Raw genomic sequence first — 19611 nt, forward strand, 5'->3', positions numbered from 1 at the left:
TATGGTTGTATATCAATGAAAGTATGAAGTCTATAGATAAAAGTATTTCTAGATAAGGAAATGTGACATTCTTCTTGAGACCGACTAAAAAGGAGTTTCACATAAATTAGAACAAAGGAAATACTATGTTCTTTGTCATCAAATACCTCGACTTTTAGAGGGCATATACACATGGACGGATTTATAAGAGAGATTATGGGACACGTAAACCCATGGTCTTTTCTCAAAATTAGATATTTTATGTACACATTTTCTAAAATTGGTAAGATATTAACTGTTGACACCCATACTCCAAGAAGTTTGAACGATACACTTGGTTAAAGGTTGAGTTATTTACCAAGAGGAATACAGATCAATTCTCACTTAACATATTTTTTCCTCCTTTTTTTAGTGCACCCATGTACTAAAAATTTTAGATCCGCCTCTGCATGTACAAACATACATAAATAAACTATTGGCTTATTTAGTGATATATAAAAATGTAGATAAAATTTTGAAAAGTATGAGTACTTTCCTTTGGCTGTAATCAAGATTTTCAATGTTTTATTGCAATATTATATTTACAAAGTTCACTTTCTTGCAAGAAGAATTGCTCGGGTCATCTTTATTTACTTTATTTTTTAATATTTGCATTAAATCTATCATATATATAATAAAATAAATTGATTAGATTGTATATTATTAACAACTACAGTGGATATCACGAAATTTCCTTCTAAAATATAAAAAGAAAAAGGTTAAGTATAATAAAAGATAAAGAATTTACTATAAATATATATTTTTTTGATACATGACCCTGGTATATTGTACCCGTAACAACACATAATGCTACAACAGATGCTCATTAATTAACTAATGCTCATTAATTAACTATTGTAGCATTTCACCATCTTTTCTGCTAGTTCACCCATAAGGTTATACGATCACACGTGGATTATAAAATTTAATATTATATTAATTGCAATAAATACCTTTGATTCTATCAATTAATGATTATGATAATTATTAACAAATAATTTAACTGATTTCAACTACCTTTTGTTCATAAGTACTATTACAGTTCTTTTTCTTTTTTATTCTTTAACGGTGGTCTTAACTTCCACTAAAACGCCAAGTATGTCTGTAAAGAAAATTAAAAGAGTAAATATGTAAACTGTAGAGGCCTTAACTTTCAATTAAATGTCAATATGCCTGCAAAGAATATTAAAAGAATATACATCTATATTTTTAAGAAATTGTTGAGTAAATAGAAGTAAAATACATTTGATGGAGTATTAATCATTGAAGTATAAAGAAATTACCAGTGTTCTTTTGGTGCATGTTGCCTCTTCGAAGGAAATCATGTTTTCTTTGTGGGTGTTGTTGATTTTGTATCTTCTGGTTGCTTGAAGTAGTTTGAGTTCATCTAGTTGAAGATAATCTATATGGAGTGAGATGATCATCCACATGACCATTTCACCAAATGATGACTGTCGGTGGCTTATATATGCATCCTTTGGCAAGTAATCCAAATGGCACCTGTAACATTTAATTTGAATTAAACATTGTATCCCTTGGCAAATAATCAAAACAACCATTCATGTTATTAACAAGGGTATAGATAAATCTATTTTATATTATTCAATAGAGAATCTAATTAAATAAGAAAGATATTTAGGTAATTTAACTCTAAATTTTTGGGTTCCAATCTACTAAACAATATATCAAAGCAGCAAACCAATAAGCCTATGATATTCCAGTGAAAACCTCTCATAAAATGATGTATAGGATAGCAAAATAACACATGAAACTCAAAGTGCACTTATTTCTTTCTTATTAAATAAGGTATTTAATAATGATAAAAATAGAAAGTAATTGAGATCTATGTATACGGTGGAAATAGATTTCGGCCTTCGTACGATTGATCGAGGTCGAAACATAATGGATCGAAGAAAGATTTCGTAATATCGAGATGGGTTTCGAAGATGGTATGAACGAGCTTCAGATTTCAGGTATAGGTCAAACACCGAGTTCGAAGTCATTATCGAGCTCAGATCCGAATCGAACTATGATGAGATGATTTCGAGCTTAAGGGGCAGAGGCCAACCGATATCGAGTCCGAATCATTACCTGATTCCGAGTCCACATCGAGCTCTAGAAGCAATACCGACCAGCACCGAGGCCGATCGAGCTTGAGCTCATAGACAAGAGCCGTTGCAAACACACTAAGGGAGAGAATCTCGGCGAAAATTAGGAAAAAACTGATTTATCATGGGTTCTCCACTATGTATTTTTAATTATATCTAAAGTAGGATCCTCCACTATAAAGAGGATGGCTACATTTCTGTAGAGGGCAGTTTTTTGACTTACATGGTAATTCAAGCACCATATTCTCCTATATTCAAGAGTTACTCTTTTAAGCTTCATAAATTGATTCATCTTGCTTAGTCCTAAAAATCATCTTCTTTACAACCTTGTTTATTTTACATTCTTTGCAATCCATATTTGATATTTCTATTTATCCTTACAATTTGTATTAAGCTATATCACATATCCTTAGAACTACGTACAAATTCAACTCTATCCGTTTTTCTGGTAAACAGTTTGGCGCCCACCGTGGGGCTAAGGATAACAGTGATTATTTGATACGAATCTACAAAAACACACCGTTTTACCCTTGTTTCCGAAAGTATCTTGGATTTCGGATTAGCAACGACTAACTACCAATCAAATGGCCTTACCTATCGACAACGAAGCTGGTCTTCAAGATGAGAACAACAACTTGACACCTAGTACTTAAAGACCACTTGTCAATACCGTTGGAGCTCGAATCGAAGTGCCGATAGATATCAATTCGCATATAGAAATTGAAGCGAACCTACATTCTGAACCTGAAAATAGCATTCATGGTGGCACTCGGTCTGCAGCTCGAGATACCCATAACGTCGAGGAAAACGGCGTCAGCTTGCATATGATTTTCAAAATATTGCAAGCTCAACAGGCAGCAATCGCTCAGTTGCAGAGTCAAATCCAGATACCGAGTAGACCGGAGCCCAGTCAACCCCGAGAAATCGCCCATACAGCGGAACCAGCTATAGTGAAATCAAATGAGCAGGAGTCGGGGACTAATCCAGAAATTGCTAATATGTTCGAAGAACTGACCAAACGAATAGAATCGGAAGAAAGGAGGATCGAAGCAAACGACAAAAAGGTGGAGACATACAACTCTAGGGTTGATCAGATCCCGGGGGCACCACTAATATTGAAGGGCTTAGATTCTAAAAAATTCATACAAAGCCTTCCCCCCCAAGCGCGGCTCCTAAACCGATCCCAAAGAAGTTCCGCATGCCCGAGATTCCTAAATATAACGGAACTACCGACCCCAACGAACATGCCACCTCATACACATGTGCCATTAAAGGGAACAATTTAGAGGATGATGAGATCGAATCCGTATTATTGAAGAAATTCGGTGAAACCATGTCAAAGGGAGCAATGATATGGTATCATAATTTGCCATCTAATTCTATCGATTCTTTTGCTATGCTTGCAGATTCCTTCGTAAAAGCACACACCGGGGCCATAAAAGTTGAGACCAGGAAGTTGGACCTGTTTAAGGTAAGACAAAAGGATAACGAGATGCTAAGGAATTCGTGTCTTGTTTTCAAATGGAACGAATGGATCTACCCCCGGCCACATACGATTGGGCTGTTCAGGCTTTCACTCAAGGTTTGAACGAACAAAGTTCGATGGCTTCACGACGGTTGAAGCACAACCTGATCGAGTACCCGACTATCACTTGGGCCGACGTGCACAATCGGTACCAATCAAAAATTAGGGTCGAAGATGATCAGTTGGGGTCTGAACTCGCTGCTCGAAGGGATATCAATCGAGAACAAGGTCAGATCAGGGATCGATACCGACCGTATAATGAAAACCGCAGAATCAATGAATCGAGACTTAACCCCGGACAAAGCAACAAAAGAAGTGATCGAGGTCAACGGTCTCGGGGGATGATGAACAGAAGTGGGTTCGATAGGCCTATCGGATCTAAGGAAGTGCCTCGGTTATTAGAGTATAACTTCAGCATTGATGCATCCGCTATCGTGTCGGCTATCGGACGCATCAAAGACACTAAATGGCCTCGACCCATGCAGTCCGATCCTGCTCAGAGAAATCCCAATCAAATGTGCGAATATCATGGCACCCATGGCCACAGAACGGAAGATTGCAGGTAACTAAGAGAGGAGGTGGCCCGATTATTCAATAAAGGGCACCTTCGAGAATTTTTAGGCGACAGGGCGAAGAACCATTTCAAAAACAGGGATTTCGGCAAGCAAAACGAACAAGAAGAACCACAACACGTCATTCACATGATCATCGGCATCGTCGATACCCCTCAAGGGCCGGTGCTTAAATGCACTAAGACATCGATTGTGAGAGAAAAGCGATCTCGAACTCAGGATTACGCACCCATAGGAAATTTGTCCTTCAATGATGAAGATGCAGAAGGAGTCATACAACCTCATAACGATGCACTGATAATATCCGTACTTATGAATAAAACTAAAGTTAAGCGTGTGTTAATTGATCCAGGTAGCTCGGCCAACATTATTAGATTGAAGGTCGTACAATAGCTCGGTCTACAGGACCAGATCGTACCCGCGACCCTGGTTCTAAACGAATTCAATATGGCATGTGAAACCACCAAAGGCGAGATAATTCTGTAGATAAGCGTGGCCGGGACTATCCAAGAAACGAAGTTCCACGTAATCGAAGGTGACAAGAGGTACAATGCCTTTTTGGAAGGCCATGGATCCACAACATGAGAGCTGTACCTTCGACCCTACACCAGGTTCTTAAATTCCCAACATCGAGGGGGGTCATAATAGTGTACGGAGAACAACCGGCCGCAAGAGAAATGTTTGACGTCGAGGAAGCGAATCCGATATCCTCGCCTTCGCCAATAAAAGGATCGAGCTCAAAAGGGGAACAAGATGCCAAATAGCAATCACAGACACCAGCTTTAACCCAACCAGAAAATCAGAAGATCGATGAAGATGATGATCAAAGGATCCCTCGATCCTTTGTGCTTCCCGATGATTCTGACGCTACCCAATCAATGATTAAAGAGTTGGAGCAAGTCATATTAATCGAGCATTTGCCCGAACGAAAGGTATACCTGGGAACAGAATTAACCCCCTAACTCAGGAACAAGCTTATTCAATTTTTTTATCGATAACATGGATTATTTTGCTAGGTCCCATTTAGATATAACAGGGATCCCACCAGATATAATGATGCATCGGCTAAGCCTGGACCCTAGGTTCCAACCAATAAAGAAAAAGAGAAGGCCCCAATCTGAGGTAAAGCAAACATTCATAAAGGACGAGGTAACTAAACTTCTCAGAATAGGGTCCATTCGGGAGGTGAAATATCCCGAATGGTTAGCCAATGTAGTTGTAGTCCCTAAAAGAGGGAACAAACTTAGAATGTGTGTATATTACAAGGATTTAAACAGGGCATGTCCCAAAGATTCTTTTCCACTGCCTAACATCGATCGCATGATCGATGCCACGGCTGGCCATGAGATCCTTACTTTTCTCGATGCTTATTCCGGGTATAATCAAATCCAAATGAACCCCAAAGACCAGGAAAAGACTTCATTTGTCACCAAGTATGGAACATATTGTTATAATGTGATGCCCTTCGGGCTAAAAAAATGCAGGAGCTACTTACCAACGCCTGGTAAATAAAATGTTCGAGGAATAAATAGGTAAATCAATGGAAGTTTATATTGATGACATGCTAGTTAAGTCCCTGCGCGCAGAGGACTATTTGACCCATTTGCAGGAAACATTCGGGATTTTAAGGAAATACAACATGAAGCTCAACCCCGAGAAATGTGCTTTCGGGGTCGGTTTGGACAAGTTCCTCGGCTTTATGGTGTCAAATCGGGGGATCGAGATTAACCCCGATAAAATCAAGGCCATCAAAGACATCGCCATCGTGGACAGCGTAAAAACTATGCAGAGGCTAACAAGACGGATTGCAACCTTAGGCCGATTCATTTCGAGGCCGTCAGATCGAAGTCACAAATTTTTCTCTTTACTCAAAAAGAAGAACGATTTTGCTTGGACCACGGAATGCCAACATGCATTAGCGGAATTAAAACGATATCTATCGAGCCCACCACTGCTTCATACTCCAAAAATAGACGAAAAACTTTGCTTGTACTTGGCAGTATCGGAAATCGCGGTAAGTGGTGTCCTAGTTCGAGAATAGCAAGGTATGCAATTTCCCGTCTATTATGTAAGTCAAACCTTAGGAGAAGCAGAAACTAGATATCCACACTTAGAAAAATTGGCACTTGCACTGATAAGCGCCTCTAGAAAGTTAAGACCGTACTTTCAATGTCACCCTATATGCGTATTGACCACTTACCCACTCCGTAATATTTTGCACAAGTCCAAACTATCAGGCCGATTGGCCAAATGGGTCGTCGAACTCAGTGGGTACGATATCGAATATCAACCCCGTACGGACATCAAGTCTCAAATTTTAGCAGACTTCATAGCTGATTTCACGCCGACCCTCGTACCTGAAGTTGAAAAAGAACTCTTATTGAAATCGGGTACGTCATCGGGGGTATGGACCCTTTTTACGGATGGGGCTTCGAACGTGAAGAGGTCCGGGCTAGGCATCGTTTTAAAGCCACCCACGGGTAACACTATTAGGCAATCTATCCAAACTACTAGGTTGACTAACAACGAGGCCGAGTATGTGGCCATGATTGCATGTCTCGAGCTAGCTAAAAGCTTGGGAGCAGAAGTCATTGAAGCCAAGTGTGACTCTTTGCTGGTGGTAAATCAAGTAAACAAAACCTTCGAAGTTCGAGAAGATAGAATGCAAAGTTATTTGGGGAAATTGCAGGTCACTTTGCACCGTTTCAAAGAATGGACTTTACAACATGTTCCACGAGAGCAAAACAGTGAGGTCGATGCACTTGCAAATTTGGGATCATCGGTCGAGGAAGACGAGATAAGCTCGGGGACTGTCGTTCAACTCTCGAGATCCGTGATCGAAGAGTGTCATGCCGAGATAAATTCTACAAGCTTAACCTGGAATTGGAGGAATAAGTATATTGAATACTTGAAGGATGGAAAGCTCCCATCAGACCCTAAATATTCGAGGGCCCTACGAACCAAAGCTGCTCGATTCACATTAACTGCAGATGGAACGTTATACCGAAGGACATTCAATGGACCATTGGCAGTATGCTTAGGTCTAGGAGACACCGACTACATCCTACGTGAGGTGCACGAGGGCACTTGTGGAAATCACTCCGGTGCCGACTCATTAGTCCGAAAAATAATCAGGGCAGGGTATTATTGGATCGATATGGACAAAGATGCAAAGGAGTTTGTTCGAGAGATATATATGCATTTTTGCGAGACTGCGCAGACTGCTAGATGACAAGTAGGTATGTCACCTACTTGCTTAAATGAGAGGATTAAATATTTCCAAAAAGGGGCTATTTAGGGTTGGAAAAAGAGACATTTTAAGGGCTTATCTCCTGAAAATATAACACTCATTATATAGCAAAATAACCAGAGATAAGCCCCTGCAAAAATCCTCCCAAAAATTGAATAGAAACCCCAATTGATTTTCTCTTCTTTTCTAGTTCTAGTTGAAGAAAGACCTAGGGTTTGAGGAATCCAAGATATGATCTAAGTTATTCAACAAATAAGGTAAGTTTTCTGCTCTCTTTCATCCATTTTTATGCTGGAAATGTATGAAAAGTCATTCTATAATTGTAAGAACTCACGGGACCGTGATCGGAAGCCATGAGTTTGAGTTATTCAACTTGTAGTGGACTGTTTTGTGGGTTGTTTGGTGTTACTGTTGGATTGCATATTTTGCTACTATTTTAGGGAGTTTTGTAGGAGAAAGTGTGTGGAGAAACACCACATAAATGCAGGGTGGTGGGCTGGACGTTTGTCGTAACATTTTCGGGCTGTTTGACACTCCTATGATGGTCGTTTTGTGTATGAAGAGATTGGGGTGTGTTGGCTGTTTTGTAGTATTTTGTGGTGTATGTATGGTTGGAAAATAATGTATATATGTTGTTATTGTTATGCTCTTGTGTTGTTGGTGTTATCTCGAATCGGGAGGAAGTAAAGATTATATGAGAGATGCTGCCCATTTTAATATAAAATAAGCTTGTCGTTCGTTATACAATTGTTGTACCTTTTGTAACTTAATGATAGTATTATTATCGTTGTTGTAGATTAAGGTGAAAAGAGATGATTTCAACGTGGTTATTGGAAAGATTGTGATAAGGTATGTTAAGGCTAAACCTTTTCTTCATTTTGGCATGATCTCGTACCTTCATTTTACCATCGAGCTATAATCAGTGGGCAGGCCCCTATTGGGCAACCTCTGATCAGATGGTAAGTTATATACCGAGCCTACTGTGGTTGAGCGTCTATGAGCAAGCCTAGAATGGCCAAGATACCGAGCCTAGTATGGCCGAGCGCCTATGAGCGAGCCTACTACGGCCGAGCAGTTACACGTACCGAGCCTTATAAGGCCGGGCAGCTATTTTACTTACTATATTGAGAGAGTTGAGTCAGTATCATCAGGTAAGTATATCTCCAGATCATCTTTGACTCCCAGTTACTCTCAAGTATTATATTATTAGTTCAGTTTCAGCTTTTATTTTATTTCCTTACATACTCAGTACATTATTTCATACTGACGTCCCTTTCCTGGGGACGCTACATTTCATGCATGCAGGTTCGGATAGACAGACTGGTAGACCTCCTCCATAGGTGCTATCCGTGTTCAGTTTGATCGGTAAGCTCCTCTTCCTTCGGAGTTGCCGGGTCTAGGGTTTTGAGTACATATTATGTATGTAGGTATATTATGGCTAGGTCGGGGCCCTTTTCCGACCACAATACATCCATTAGTAGAGGCTTGTAGACATATCCTGTCAGTTAGTGCAGTATATTGGGCTGGTAGGCCTTGTATTTAGATTTTTGTTGGTTTGTCAGTTATAGTAGTTATGACGGCCTTGTCGGCCCAGCTTTATATTGATATTCAGTCAGAGCTAGTTTCCGTTCAGTTTCATATTTTGTTTCACAAATTGTCTTGCAATGTGGCCCTATTGCCAAAGTATGGCATTGTATGTTCAGGGTCCCTCTGTCTCAAGTTGGTACACTCGGTTAAGTGAGGCACCAGGTGCCGGTCTCGCCCCCCTAGGTTTGGGGCGTGACAAACATCTTAGCAGAGTAGTTCTATCCTAGGGAGTATACATGCCGTGTCTAGTAGGGTCTTGTTTATGGATGTGTTGTGCACCACATCATATAAGCAGGGAACTACAGGGCATTTAGGAGTTGGTTACCCGTCTTTAAAATCTAAATCGTGTTGTAGAACTGAGTTATAGGAAATTTGAGTTAAATTTACATATTGGTGTTTGCATACAGAGATGACGATGACTAGGAAGACTACGGCTAGTCAGAGGATAGATACAGCAGCGGGTGAGGGTGACGAGTGCAAAACACACACTAAAATATGCTTGCTATTTGAATATAGTATAATATAATATCGTATCCACATGGATTAGAATTAAATAGTATTTTCGTAGTTTATAGATTGGTTGCTATCCAAGATGATAGACAATTGAGAATTATGTGATTAAAAACTAAAATTAACTAAGAATCTAAAGCTAATTGACGAATGACAATCGAAACAAAGGTAAGCAAAGAAGCTATCAATGGGAGAAAATAGGGATTGATTGGATAGGTGAAAGATAATTGTCTAGGATTAAACTCTAGTTAATTCACTTCTAATATTCAAGTGAGTCTCTCGAATTAACTCAATTATTCGTTCAAACGTTTAGTAGAAACTCCTCTCTCGATTAAGTCTTAACCTCACAATGTGAACCAATTTAAGCTCGATGAAGATATGCAAGAGTTCGTAGTGGATTGGTCTTTAGGAGAACCTCTCTCGATTATCCTCCTAACTATGTCTAAACAATAATTCAATTAGCCTCTTTTGATAACTAACAAGAATTAATGAATTCAACCAACAAGATAATGCAAAGATATCACAAGTATGCCTCTCTCGATTACATGAACATGTGAATATAGATGCAACAATTAAAACACCCAAAACGATTCAATGCATAAAAACTAGAGTTAATATCCATCAATAAATATCAATAAACCAAATCCATCAATCCCTAAAGAGAATTACTCCATAGATATGGAATAATTCATCACAAATATAAAGAAAAACATAAAACGATCCAAACTCTTGTCTTGAGTGAGGATTGAATAATGAATCCATTGTGCTTTCGCTTTTCCACCTTCTCTCTAGCCTCCTTAGGTCTTAGATGTGTCAAAAGTCTATAAAATAATGTTTTTACATATATTTATACTAAGTAGGGTTAGGCCCAGACGAAAATACCTTTTCTGCGCGAACTGGGATAATAACTCTGTAAAACTTGTACAGGCACGCCGCATGGCAGGGCGGTTGTGGGAAACTTCATAGAGCTTGTTCTGACAGACTTCAAGAAAATTGGGCAGCCGCGGCGCCTCACGCATCGCGGCTGTGGGACTTTCTCTGAGTACGGATTTTTCTTGCTTTTTATCTATCCCGACGTGGTTCTCGACCCCCGAACGCGATCCCGGCTTATTCCCTTGGACTTTTACTCAGACTTCAAAGCTCCAAATCACTCGAATTCATTCCATAACATCTATATAGCTCGGAATCACTCCTACAAGGCATAAAACACACAATTGGTGCAAAATACTAGCGATTAAAGCTCAAACTCAATTAATGTGCAGTAAATTGGAATGTAATAAGCAACTAAAACACGCAATTATAGCCTACCATCAACACCCCACACTTACACCATTGCTCATCCTCGAACAATCAAACCACACTTTATAAATACACGACCTTTTTAAACAACTCTCCTAACTCATCATACCAAGAATATTTAAAATAGGCTAAGCACAATAGTGTAACATTCTTGCCTCAAGATTTGACTCACAAGTACCACGCATTATTTATAACTCGCTCACTTACTCTAACACAGAGGTCAACGACATTACCTTTCCTTCATGAATCACGTGCCCTCACAACAAAAGAGAGTAGTTCCATACACAATAGACATTAAGAATAATTGGGAACTCAAGATAGAAAGAATTTACTCACTCTCAGAAACAACATTCATATGCCACAAAAGATGCACCATAGGCTTACCCGTAGTGTACTACTAAACTAATCGAGCCCTTTCGGTCAAGGGTCAAGTAGGAATTTAATAGGTTATAATGTAGGCTGCGGGATGGGTAGGATACATTTAGATATAAGAGTGACTCCACCTCCCTAAGCACTTTAATACATACATTTCATTGTTCAAAACCCCACACATATGTCAAACTATAACTCCACTTTTACATCAATATACATTAACTCCCAACTTCTTTAAGAACAATTAAATCAAGATTTACTACTATCATGGAATATTTTGCATAATCATACAACATTTTTTTTCTTTTTCAATTCAAGTGGCTCTTACTTTTTCAAAATATTGCACCTTTCTCCTTATTTCAGTAGTTCCACTCAAAAGCCAAACCAACCACCCCACACTTCAACTTTTACAAAGATTCATAACAAATTTAAGTGCTCACGAGAGGTTAAAGGTTCAAATAGATGGTCAATTAAAAACAAACGGGTAAGGCTTGTAATGTGGTTGCCAAAAAAACAAGTTTACGGGCTCAAAGGGAGGTTAACTAAGATATATAACAATTAGGTGGGTAAGATCATATAACTGGTTCAACAAAGAAATGCCTAAATCACTTCCAAGACTGAACAACACTACTATTTCGCTTTGCAAACACACGAGGCAAATTCTTGACATTAAATGCAATGCACAGAATACACAAAACCTCACACACACATGGCACATAACTCACTCAAGATTGGACTATCAAGACACTCTAGTCAAAGCAGTTAAGCAAAGTTAAGATCATACAATTTAAGGTACTTATGCAAGAGTCAAAAACTGAGCGTAGGTGTCACAACTAAAGCACTCACTATTCTCAAGGCATAACCAAGTCAAAAGATATTGCCTTCAACTCAAAACATAGCACAAGGTTTCCTACATCTAACAAAAATAAAAACTAACTACACCCGGTTCAAACAAAACCCTTGGAAAAAGAACCGTGGCATAAAGAAAAACCAAGGTGAAATTATTACACTACCTAACAAAATAGAATCTTTTTGTCTTTTTCTTTTGATTTTAATCCCTCAAGAAAACCGTCGAATGATATCCATCGTCGGGAAAAGTCAAAAATTTTAAATGTTTATGGTTTTTCTCATTTTTCTATCTCTAACTACTAAAACAACAAAACTAAATTACTAACACAGATACATACAACATACAATTTTTCCCACCCCACCCTTTAAGTTGTGGCATGTCCCATGACACACAATGAAAAAGCATAAGGTAAAGGAAACTTCCCTGAATTTTCAGTCGGGGTCTGAGTCGAAGTCGGGCTCCATTCCACGCGCTCGAACCAATGCACAGATCCATGCAGACAGCTTCTTCTCAGCCTTCTTGGGGTACACCACACACTTATCTTTTTCACTAGTTGTAGCCTTTTCTTTCGGGCTCTTCAGTTTCCTTCAACACTTGCAGCTGGATTCTCCTTCTTCACCCCCGTTTCTACATTCATCTCAAAAGTCACAGTCTCCTCACCCACTCTAAGCATGAGTCTTCTCTCATGTATATCCAATATCGCTCTGCCCATTGCTAAGAATGGTCTTCCTAAGATTAGGGGTATCTCCTTGTTCTCCTCCATCTTTACCACTATAAAATCTACTGGAAATACGAACTTATCTACCCAATCTAAGACATCTTCCACTATCCCCTCGGGTATTATAGTTGTTTGGTCTGCCAGCTGCACAGATATTGGTGCAGACCTTATCTCTCCAAGCTCATTCTCCAGTTTTCTGTAAATAGACAAAGGCAGTAAATTAATTGAGGCACCAGAATCACACAAAGACTTATCAAAATTAAGAGTGCCTAACGAGCAAGGTATAGTAAAACTCCCTGGATCTTCATACTTTTGTGGGAGTTTGTTTTTCAAAATTGCGCTGCAATGCTCTGTGAGCTTGACTACTGATGTCTCTTCTATCTTTCTCTTCTTTGTCAGGATTTCCTTCAAGAACTTAGCATAAGCTGGCATTTGGGAGAGCACCTCTGTGAATGGAAAATTTACATTAACTTGTTTCAGCATATCCAGAAATCTCTCAAATTGCTTGTCCAGCTTCTCTCTATAAAGCTTTTGGGGAAAAGGTAAAGCAGGCATGTGCTCGCTCTCATTAGATTCATTCCTTCTTGAATTCTCTTCCTTCTTCTTCTTCTTCTTCTTCTTCTTCTTCTTCTTATCAACTTTATTTTTCAGCTGCTCCCCACTTTCTTTTTCAGGTACCACCTCTTTTTGGATAGGGGTGGGCTCTTTCACTACTTGTCCACTTCTCAGAGTTACAACATTTACCGTCTCCTAGGGGTTTCTTTCAGTATCAGTTGGCAAAGTACCTGGGATCCTTTCAGACAATATGATGGCAATTTGTCCCACTTGCTTTTCCAAGTTTCGCAATCCTGTGCCAAGTTATTTGATAGCTTCTCTATGAGCATCTAATCTCCCATCTGTCTTGATAATGAAAGACTTCATCATATCTTCTAGCCCATGCTGATTGGATTGTTGAGGTTGAAGCTACTGCCTTTGCTAATTTTGGAAGCCTAGAGCTCCTTGTCCCTGGAATCTGGAGTTGTTTTGTTGCCATGCATTTGCAGTAACCCCAGGTGAACTCCATGAACAACCCGGGTGCTTCTGACCCATTGCATTGAAGTTATAATTTTCCACAACATTTACTTCCTCAGTTGAGGCCCGACACTCATAAGTAGGGTGTCCTCTTCCATATATACCATAAGCTGCGTGATTCTCACTTTGTATTGAAGCTAAGGTCAGCTTCCTTATCTCTTTCGCCATGGTATCAAGTTGTACCTGCACAGATGTGTTAGCATCAAACTGGTGAACACCATTCGCCCTTCTTCTTTCAGCACTTTCAGAGGGCCATTAATTTGCATCTTCAGACAATTCATTGAGAATAGTGACTATCTCCTCTGGTGTCTTTTTCATCAAAGGACCTCCAGCTGCATTACTCAATGTTCAACATGAGGCCGGTGTCAAACCATCCCCAAAATCCTGGAGTTGCATCCAGAGTTCAGTTCAGCTATGTTGACACTCTCGAACTAATTCCTTGAACCTCTCCCACGATTCAAACACAGTTTCAGTATCTTTCTGGCAGAAGTTATGGATCTCTCTTCTAAATTTGCCCGTCTTAGCTGAGGAGAAATATTTATCAAGAAATGTTTTGGTCATCTCATCCCATGTTCTAATTGATCCCTAGGTCAAGTTTCGAAGCCACTGCTTTATATCATCTTTGAGTGTGAAGGGAAATGCACTTAAGTAAACTGCATCTTGTGAAACACCATTGTATTGAAAGGTGTTCATAATCTCCTCGAAGTTCATTAGATGTGTATTTGGATCTCTGTTTGGCTTCCATCTGAAGACACAATAATTCTGAAGAGTTTGGAGCAACCCTTGCTTCAATTCAAAATTGTTAGCAGCCACTGGAGGTGGTCTAACACTTGATATGCCTTGGTTGTAGACCAGTCTAGCATAATCGCCAAGTGGTCTCCCAGCACCCAAAGGTTGATTCTGAACAATTCTCCAAGATCTCTCCTCCTCATAGACAAGTTGTGCATTCCGAAGAGCTATTTCCTCCGCATCTCGTGCTTTGTTTTTTCGTTGTTGGGCTGCCTCTCTTGTAGCCAAATCAACATTATCATCATCTCCAGCCATAATTTCTTTGAGTGAGGATTGCCCAACCTTCTCTATATTCTTGGGGAGATTTCTTTTCTTCCTTAACTGTCGCAGTTGTTTCTTGATTTCTGGTTCGCATGGTAGCAATTCTTTCCCAGAATATCGAGTCATGCACCAATCTAATCTGTAGCCTGCGCACAATTAAATAACACCAAGCGTAAAAAGGAAAAAATAAAATAAAAGAAAAAATTCCTGAATTAGCACTACAAACTATTTCAAACACTATTGATTGCCAATCTCCGGCAACGACGCCAAAATTTGACGAGCACAAAACACACACTAAAATATGCTGGTAGTCGAATATAGTATAATATAATATCGTATCCACAGGGATTGGAGTTAAACCGTATTTTCGTAGTTTCTAGATTGGTTGCTATCCAAGATGATAAATAGTTGAGAATTCTGTGATTAAAAACTAAAATTAACTAAGAATCTAAAGCTAATTGACGAATGACAATCGAAACAAAGGTAAGCAAAGAAGCTATCAATGGGAGAAAATAGGGATTGATTGGATAGGTGCAATATAATTGTCTGGGATTAAACTCTAGTTAATTCACTTCTAATATTCAAGTGAGTCTCTCGAATTCACTCAATTATTCGTTCAAACGTTAAGTGGAAACTCCTCTCTCGATTAAGTCTCAACCTCACAATGTGAACCAATTTAAGCTCGATGAAGACATGCAAGAGTTCGTAGTGGATTGGTCTTTAGGAGAACCTCTCTCGATTATCCTCCTAACTAGGTCTAAACAATAATTCAACTAGCCTCTTTCGATAACTAAGAAGAGTGAATGAATTCAACCAACAAGATAATGCAAAGATATCACAAGTATGCCTCTCTCGATTATATGAACATGTGAATATAGATGCAATAATTAAAACATCCAAAACGATTCAATGCATAAAAACTAGAGTTAATATCCATAAACAAATATCAATACACCAAATCCATCAATCCTTAAAGAGAACTACTCCATAGATATGGTGTAATTCATCATACATATAAAGAGAAACATAAAACGATCCAAACTCTTATCTTGAGTGAGGATTGAATGGTGAATCCCTTGTGCTTTTGCTTCTCCACCTTGTCTCTAGCCACCTTAGGTCTTAGATGTGTCAAAAGTCCATAAAATAACATTTTTTACATGTATTTATACTAAGTAGGGTCGGGCCCAGATGAAAATACATTTTTCTGCGCGAATTGGGATAATAACTCTATAACAATTGCACAGGCGCATCGCATGGGGCTACGTGCCAAGCGGGGAAGTTGTGGGAAACATCAAAGAGCTTGTTCTGACAGACTTCAGGAAAATTGGGTAGCTGCGGCACGCGCACCGCCCTACGCGCCGCGACTGTGGGACTTTCCCTGAGTACGGATGTTTCTTGCTTTTTAGCTATCCCGACGTGGTTCTCGACCCACGAACGCGATCCCGGCTTATTTCTTTGGGATTTTACTCAGACTTCAAAGCTCCAAATTCACTCGAATTCATTCCATAACATCTACATAGCTCGGAATCACTCCTACAAGGCATAAAACACACAATTAGTGTAAAATACTAGCAATTAAAGCTCAAACTCAATTAAACTGTAGTAAATTGGAGTGTAATAAGCAACTAAAACACGCAATTATACCCTTACATCATAATGGACTAGCAAGGTACCCCCAGTAGATGGGTCCTAGGGCAAGACCCCCACTCGACCATTACCGGCTCCTCTACCACCTGAGGAGATTCCTAGGGATTTCGCACATCCAGTTCCCCCTACAGTTCCATCAGATCAAGACTTGAGGAGTGCGGTGCATTTGTTGACACAGTTGGTAGCTACCCAGCAACACGCTAGGGCATCAGCTAGTGCAGGATCTTCTGAGGGGTTTGGGAGTTCAAGGGTCCGAGAGTTTATTTCCTTGAGTCCCCTAGAGTTCACGGGGACAGATCAGAGGGAGGACCCACATGATTTCATAGATCAGCTTCACAGGATCTTTTGGGTTATGCATGCGACGGAGAAAGAGGTAGCTGAGCTGGCAGCTTTTCGACTCCGAGATATAACCGTCCTTTGGTACGAGGGATTGGAGAGGTCCAGGGGACGTGATGCACCTCCAACTATTTAAGAGAACTTTTTAGATGCCTTCCTTGTCCTGTACTTACCGCGGGAGTTTCGATAGGCTTGAGTCGATCAATTTCTACCCCTTAAGCAGGGCAATATGAGCGTTCAAGAGTATAGTCTCTGTTTTGACTCATTGGCCAGATATGCTCCATCCATAGTTGCTACTATGCGGGATAGGATCCACAGGTTTATAGCAGGGTTGGCCCCAGAGTTGACTGAGGTATGTGCCACCGTTGCATTTTAGGATAGTATGGATATCTCCCAAATTCAGGCATTCTCCCAGAATGTAGAAAGGGGCAGGCGTCGACAGCAGGGTACAAAGAGGAGTGAGCAAGGGCAACGTAAGAGGATGAGATTTTCCAAGTTTTAGGAGCAGTCTCAGGGTAGTTATAGGCCCCAGTACTTCAGATGGCCACCTAGGCCTCCACCGCCTTAGTTACTGGGTTACCGGTATGACTGCTATACTCAGTCAGGACCAGGTGAGAGCTCACGGGCGCCGGGTTTGCAGCGACAACGAGGTTCAGGACAGAAATGGTCATTTCTACCGCGGTGTGATATCTGTGGTAGAGGACACTTGGGTCAATGCCAAGTAGGTTACGACTCTTGTTATATATATGGGCGTCCGGGGCATATAATGCGAGATTTCCCAAATAGAGATTCCGGGGGTATGGCACAACCAACTAGTTTAGCAACAGGATCATCTATGTCTGTGCATCCTTCAGGGCACGAGTCTCAGTCTTCGGCTGGTAGAGGTCGAGGCAGAGGTAGATGTTCTAGTTTAGGCGGTAATCAGTACCGTATCTATGCCTTAGCGAGTCGACAGGATCAGGAGTTTTCGCCAGACGTTGTGACAGGTATATTTACCATCTGCTCTCACAATGTTTATGCCTTGATATATCCAAGATATACTTTATCGTATATTACCCCGTTTGTTGTGGGGAAGTTTGGTATAGTGCCTGAAATACTAAGTGATTCTTTTATGGTATCTAAACCGTTCGGAAAACCGATTATTACTAGACAGGTTTACCGAGGTTGTACGGTGACAGTTTATAGTCGTCAGACCTCAGCCAATCTAGTTGAGCTAGAGATGATGGATTTTGATGTTATCATGGGCATGGACTGGTTGGCAGCTTGCTATGCCATGATTGATTGCCGAGCAAAGGCATCCAGATTTCATTTTTCGGGGGAGCCAATCTTTGAATGGGTAGGTAATACAGCGACACCCAGAGGTAGGTTTATTTCCTATCTGAAGGCGAGGAAAATGATCGCAAAAGGGTGCCTTTATCATATTGTGCGAGTTAGAGATGCAGATGCTGAGATACTTACACTTCAGTCTATTCCAGTAGTCAGAGAATATGCAGATATGTTTCGAGATGATCTTCCAGGTATTCCTCTAGAGCGAGAGATGGATTTTAGCATCATTTTGCTTCTGAGAACTCAACCAATATCCATCCCTCCGTATAGAATGGCACCTACCAAATTGAAGGAGTTGAAAGAGCAGTTAAAAGATTTACTGGATACCCAGTACCTCACCTTGGGGTGCATCGGTACTGTTTGTGCGGAAGAAAGATGGCTCGCTGAGGATGTGTATCGATTATAGGCAGCTGAACAAGGTGACTATTAAGAAAAATAGCCACTTTCAAGGATCGATGACTTGTTTGATCAGTTGCAGGGGGCTAGATGCTTTTCAAAGATAGATTTGAGGTCGGGGTACCATCAGGTCAGAGTTCGGGAGAAAACTATTCCGAAGACAGCCTTCAGAACCGATGTGGCCACTTCGAGTTCCTTGTCATGTCCTTTGGGTTGACAAATTCACCTGCCGTATTTATGGACTTGATGAATAGCATGATAGTATTTATTGATGATATTCTGGTTTATTCACGTTTAGAGGAGGAGCACGCGGACCACCTACGAACGATACTCCAAACCCTCCGCGATCGTAAGTTGTATGCTAAGTTTTCTAAATATGAGTTCTGGTTAAAGTCTGTAGCATTCTTAGGGCATATTGTATCCGATGAAGGAATAAAGGTAGACACTTAGAAGATTGAGGCTGTGAAATCCCTGCCTAGACCTACCACTCTAACAGAGGTTCGTAGCTTTCTAAGCTTAGAATGCTACTACCGGAGATTCGTAGAGGGTGTTTCTTCCCTTTCGGCACCATTGACGAAGCTGACTCATAAATCAGCTAAGTTTCAGTGGACAAAGGCTTGCGAGGGGAGTTTCCAAGAGCTTAAGAACAGGTTGACCTCAACGCCAGTTCTAACACTTCCAGAGGGTCCAGAGGGTTATGTCGTGTATTGTGATGCCCGAGATGTTGGCTTAGGATGTTTCATAATGCAACATGGAAAGGTAATTGCATACGCTTCAAGGCAGTTGAGGAAGTACGAGAGGAATTATCCAACCCACGACCTCGAGTTAGCTATGATTGTCCATGCACTCCAGATACGGCGACATTATTTATATGGTGTTCATGTGGATGTATTTACAGATCATAAAAGCCTGTAATATATCTTCAAGCAAAAGAGTTGAATTTGCGATAGAGGCGATGGCTAGAGTTATTGAAATA

General features: G+C 40.2%; 1 non-coding gene across 1 annotated transcript; it reads left to right on the forward strand.

Moving 5' to 3' along the window:
* Positions 1-14289: 14289 nt before the first annotated feature.
* On the forward strand, positions 14290-14393 carry LOC117281446 (small nucleolar RNA R71). The gene has a single exon (XR_004512073.1). It is a non-coding gene; the product is annotated as a small nucleolar RNA R71 (small nucleolar RNA).
* The last annotated feature ends 5218 nt before the right edge of the window (positions 14394-19611 follow it).

Source organism: Nicotiana tomentosiformis, chromosome 3 (genome assembly GCF_000390325.3).
Source record: "Nicotiana tomentosiformis chromosome 3, ASM39032v3, whole genome shotgun sequence".
Lineage (NCBI taxonomy): Eukaryota > Viridiplantae > Streptophyta > Magnoliopsida > Solanales > Solanaceae > Nicotiana > Nicotiana tomentosiformis.